This window comes from Pseudopipra pipra, chromosome 20, assembly GCF_036250125.1.
Source record: "Pseudopipra pipra isolate bDixPip1 chromosome 20, bDixPip1.hap1, whole genome shotgun sequence".
In the NCBI taxonomy this organism is placed as follows: domain Eukaryota; kingdom Metazoa; phylum Chordata; class Aves; order Passeriformes; family Pipridae; genus Pseudopipra; species Pseudopipra pipra.
The window spans coordinates 2,531,634-2,537,633 of record NC_087568.1 but is presented as its reverse complement, the minus strand read 5'-3'; positions in this window follow the sequence as shown (position 1 = coordinate 2,537,633).

Below are 6,000 nucleotides of genomic sequence, written 5' to 3'. Positions count from 1 at the left end.
GTGAAGTGATGTTTCAGCATCACCTTACAACTATAACTGAATCAGGGGCATATCCTGAATTATTTTTGGAGTCTGAGGGGGGCACAGTTTCTAGGGGTGGGTGAGATCCTGGCAGCTGGGTGAGGGAGGGATGCTGCAGAGGCTTCCCGGGGAGGAACCAGACTCTCTGTGTTCTGCAAGGTTATTAATCCTCTGTTTATCCTGTTTTAAAATAAGCAGTTTAAAGGAGGCTGTCAAGATGATAGGCCACAAATCCATGTCATTCGTTTGATTTGCAACAGCAAAGCTAAACCCTCGTGTGTCCCTCCCCTAACACGAGGGGGGTTGTGCTCCCCAGACACTGCAGGAATATCCCAGCCCATCCTGGCTGGAGGGACCCGCTCCTTAGGCTGGAATGCTCATTTGGAAAGGCCAAAGGCTCTCCCTGGGAGCATCCAGAGAGCCATTCACAGGATTCAGGGGTGTTCTTTGGGGCTGTGCCCACCTGACAGACCCATCCATCACTGATGGATCGAACAGCAGAGCTGGGGAAGGGCCCAGCTGCTGGGGGGGAGTCCTGGAGCCCCTCACTCTGCTTGACTTTGTGCTGCTCCCAAGAGCAGACCCAGCAGCCCTTCCGAGCAGAACAGTTTCACTGTGGCAATTTAGCTACTTGAAGACTCTCTTTGCAAGTTCAGTAACCCCAATTCACTATTTGAGGCATGTCAGGGGAGGATTAACAGCCATGTCATACACCAGGTATGATTCATCTTCTGTAAATATGTCTCTTATCATCAATGGGTAATTACTTCATGAGAAATAGTTCTGATTAAATCTAAATTAATAGTGTATGTGGAAGATTTGGTTTAAAAGCGGTGATGTAAAGTGAATATTCCTCCTTTATTGCAGTACAAAAGCTCGTGGCAGAGCTGGCCCAGCCCAAATGCCCAACAGGCACAACCAAAAAAAAAAATAGGAAAACTGATAAAAAAACCCACAAATCTGGATCAAAATAATTTACTGGCACACAGTAATTTGAAAACACACCCAAACATTGCCTGTGGGCAAAGCTCCTGCTGCCCTGGGGCCGAGGGGGGTCTTTGGGCAGGTCTGGATGAGCTGGGCACTGGGGGGATCATTTTGTGCCCCAGGAACAGGGGGTGGGGGCTGCAGGAGCCTGGGGAGCAACTTGCTCTGAGCCCCTGAAAGATTTCCTAGTCAGAAGAAGACACAGGGGAGTGGTGAAAGGGTGTGGGCAGGGGATGATGAATGAGGGAGGAGGGGAAAAAAAAAAAGGAACAAGAATGGAGAATGTGAAAAGAAGTGCTTGAACTCTGGCTGTGGCAGAGCTACACCCCAGATGGGCTGGACTTGTGTATTCAGCAGCAGGAATAAAACATCTCCCTGGGCAATCAGAGGCAGGATCACACAGGCAGTTCTCTCTCTGGAAAAATAATCCAGGTTAGCTAACAGTGAGAGTTCTAAAATGCCCAGGAGGTAATTTGAACAGTCTATCATATGTAAACTAAGCTCCAATCCCCAAAAAACGCAGAATAAAAAGTAATGATCATAGCTATTTAATTCCCTGATAAAGAAGGGTCATTCAGAAGATATAAAACTGAACTACCTGATGGCTCTGCTGCCAAATGGACACAAATTTGGGATATGGAGAGAATATTGATTTTATTAAACTAGGAATTCTATTAGCTGAAATAAAGAGATATTTGAATATAATTGTATTTTGAATATAAAAAGTCATAGTCATGGTAGGGAAGTCTCATTGCTTTCCCTCCCACCACACTTTCATTCTGTTCTCGTTAGAGAAAAGCTGGCTCCAAAGTTTAGCTAATTATTTTGATTACTGGTGTTTTCAGCAAGGTTTACATTCCCTTGATATCGTAAGCCTAAATTAGAGAATTCAACACTCTGGTTGTCAACACCTATTAATTATGATGAGATTTTGGCATAGTTGATGTTCTTGATACCAGGACCACCATCTCATGGCACATGACATCAGGCAGCAGCCTCCTTGCTGCAGCGCTCAGGGATGATGCTCCAAACACTTCCCTTCCCAGAATTTGGCCCGTGACATTCCCATATTGCAATTTCAGAGGCTCTGCAGTATGGTTTATCAGGAGTTATAATTATTCTAACTACTTGTTAGAATAATTGGGCGGGGAGAAACCACAATTCCCAAATCCTGGAGACTCTTCCCTGGGGCACTGCCAGGTTAAAGCCAAGCCCAAGGTCTCCTGACAGCACAAGAGTCTCATAAAGACTGAACCTTCCTTAGCAGGGCAGAGGTTCCACTTTCAGGGACTAAAATAAACAGTTAGTCCCAGTTTCAGGGACTAAATAACTGCAATAACATCTGGATTAAGATTAGTCCTAGGCATGCAGAGGAGGGGGTGTCCCTGGGTAGGAGCAGAACCAGAGGGTTCAAGCTACTTTCCAAACCACCCAGGGAACACAGAGTTATTGGGATGCTCCTGATTCCTGACTAGATTTTTTTTAATGAAGTGCAAGTCTGTAACCAGAAGACACTAAAAAGCAATTGCATTAAATCAAGAACTACATCTGACTTTATGGATTGTTTATGGGATCTTTCTTTTATTAATTCTTTATCCTTTAATATTATAAAGGATTTGTGCCTACAATAAATAATGTAAAGTTACATTACATCCTCTTTGGCTTAAAATTTTAATATTCCTATTGCCCATGTCCATAAAGAAATTGTATTTGAGGTCATTGCATATGTATAGCTGGAGCCATAACCCTAATGGAATTACTATTCAAGCAGAGGCAAGATTAGTATGAACGCCAAGAAACTACCCGTCTGTCAGGGGAAAAGGTAAAAGTTCAGAGTTCAGCTTGCATCCAAATTATTTATCTCCCTAATAACTTAATAGATTGAATATATTACTTGTCAGTGACCTTGATGTACAACAATAAAGACCCCTTGGTAGTGTCAGAAAATATATGAGACTATAATAAGTAGTACTTATGTAGGGGAATAAAAACATATTCTTTATGATAATGAAGTCTCTTCCCCCAAGGACACCACAAGGACATGAAACCATGTAAATATAAACACTAGTATTTGGTTATAGCCAGACAGTGGATTGTCTCCTAAAACCAGTGGAATTGCTGCTGGTGTAGGAAGCTGCATCCTGCAGGTGCCCTTGTGGGGCCACTGCTCCCTCCACACGTGGTGAGGGGTGGATTGTGCCCTTTGCTGCTGGTCCAGGCACGTGTTACATCCCCCACCCCATCTTACAGCCTCCTTCTGCAGAGAGTTATTCCCTTGCTTTTTCAGACTTCCTGCCCCTTCTAATTATTTCCCCTCTCGATCTCCTGAGTGTTTAAAAAAATGATTTAAATTAGAGTTTAGGATCAAAGGTAATACTGCAAATAGGCCTGTTGTAAACATGCCTAAAAATAGGGAGGTGATTTCCCTGAGTGCCGTGGTCCCTGGAGCAGTGCAACACAGTGTCTCTATTTCTTCCTGTTTCTATGTCTATTTTTCAAGGCTTCACAGTATCTAAAGGGGAAAACAATAAGCCCTCGAAGGATATTGTTCTTTAATAAAGCTTATGATTATGGATTTTTTTCTTCCTCAGCCAGCACAGAATCACCATTAATGTAGTCAAATGGAATGAGCCTCTCCTCTTTAATAGGTCATTTTAATCATATATTTAAAGTTTCACTTGGAGATAGAGGGGGAAGGGTGAGAGGGGAGACAGGAAAAAAAGGAACTTATTTGATCCGATTGATGTCTTTCAATTAATCCTCCCAGCATGTCCACCCATGGTGCCTATGCCAAGCTGAGCAGGGCAGCTGGCTCTGATCCATGCCAGGAAGAGTCCTCTTGCCTCCTGGGATACCTGGGGTGTGCCCTGGGTGGGAATTTAAAGGAGTCCCGTGTCCGACACAAACACCGGTCTCGTAAAGCAAGGTGGTGTCGAGGTCCCTGAAGTCACCAAATCTTTCTTCCTCCGTCAGCAGAGCTGCATGGCCCCCCCAAAATCCAAGACCCAGCCCTGCAGGCTTGTCCCTGCTCCCAGAAATCCCAGTGGAGCTGGCATGTCTGCGGCTGGGCTCCCGTTCCCCGGCCTCTTATCCCAGCAGCCTCACGGTTTTGATTGTATTTATGGCCACTTAATCTGTGCTTGCAGCCAGGATCAAATATATCTCCAAGTATTGATCAGCTTTAGGCTGATAGAAGTTCAAGCTCACGAGGTCTCGGTCTTTGACCCTCAAATAGGATATGAATCTCAATCCAATAGACTGATATTCACACGCAGTCGCTGCCCAGGGTTGCAGGCTGAGAGGGAAAAATCAATGGAGAGTGCTAATGATTCACAATTTATAGAGCAGCTGCCATTTTAATATTAGAATAAATGTTATATTGCAAAGGGATGGGAACATAGGTGGTGGCACGGAAAATATTTCTTTGCAGCCTTTTCTGTGAGGAAATGATGTGCGTGGGATTTTATGAAGTATAATTTATTGGCCTCATTTAGACTTATAATTTAAAACTCCTTATGAAAAAAGGTATTTAACTAGAGTGGATTGGGTAGGAAAAGCAAGGGCAGAGCTGGCTGGCTTAGAGTGCTCCAAGCACGTGCTGGTGGGGGAAAGGAAGCAATATCCTAATACATGAGATTGGATGTAGGAATTCCCCTTCTGCTTAAACATCCCTGCAGCATCTGGCAGCAGAGAGGCCCCATTCTTTGCTCTGGCTCTTCAGAGCACACTTGTAAATGAAAATACATATATTGAACATGCTGATGAGGTACATGGAGCACATTAAGATAAAATAATGGGTCGTGTCAGAGTGGAATGGTAGGGCAGAAACTCTGCTGAACTGGGGTGTGAGGGTTAGAGAGTTACTGAAGGCAAAGAGAAGCGGCTGGAAGACAGATTTCAAACCATGGGAACATGGGAGCTCTGTCCACATCACACAGGTTTTGTTGTATTCTCAAATAACTCATTTTTATTTGTAATGCAATGCAGTTTTGTTTGAGATTTCTTTCCAGCAGTTCCTGGGGCAAGTAATCGCCAGACTGGTAAAGGGGCAGGAATTACAGGGATGTCAGAATAAATGGAAGGTAAACTCTGCCCTCTGGCCTTTTCCTGGGGATTGGAGCTGGGAACCTTTCCAGAGAGAGCAAGGAGGAGGGAATGCAGTTCTCTGGGTGACCCAGCAGCTTGGGCCAGGCTGGTGTTGGTGAGCTGGAGCCCTTCCTTGGCTGTAGCTCTGGGGCCAGTGCCCAGGGAGGTGGTATGATCCTGACCTGCTGCTGTGGTGTCCTGGAGGATGAATGCCAGAGCTCTTTGTTGGGAGATGGTGGTTTTGGCTTGTCTGTAGAGAGCAGCATTCCCAAATTGGTCTGTAATCCACCCTTGTTGTACCAGAACAGGCTGGGAAAAAATCTTTCCCTCCAGTTTCCAGCAGAACTACACATTTCTTCTCAGTTCATGTGCAGTAAGTCCAGTTCACAGGGCACTATTTCAGTGTATAATAATGGCTTTCACTGTGTAGATGCAAATGGTAAAAGGATTTTCAGTACAAAGAACCCAGGCTTTTTAGAACAGACAAGGAAAGATGGAAATCCTACATCAAACCCACAATTTATGGCATCTGTTTTGGCCATCTCTGTATTTATTTTTTTATAGAAGTGAAAAGAACTTAAATAATTCATCTGCCTGAGAGCTCATAACTCTCTGGCCTGTGTAGAATATGTTTCATATATCTCATAACCTGGAGCCTATTGACAAACTGTATGAAAAATAACAGCCCTTTCACTTGCAAAAGCAAAATCCAATTTATTGATTGTGATAGTCTGAATAATGGCATTTCTATGGACCAAAAGGTATTGCCCAAACAGGTTAGAGTTTACTTAACTCAGGGTGTGAAATGTCCCCTGCATACCTTCATAAACCCAAAATTTACTTGCTGTTTCTCCTTCCTTGATCATACTGCCACTGTGACCAAACTGTTGAACTTGCAGTGGAATT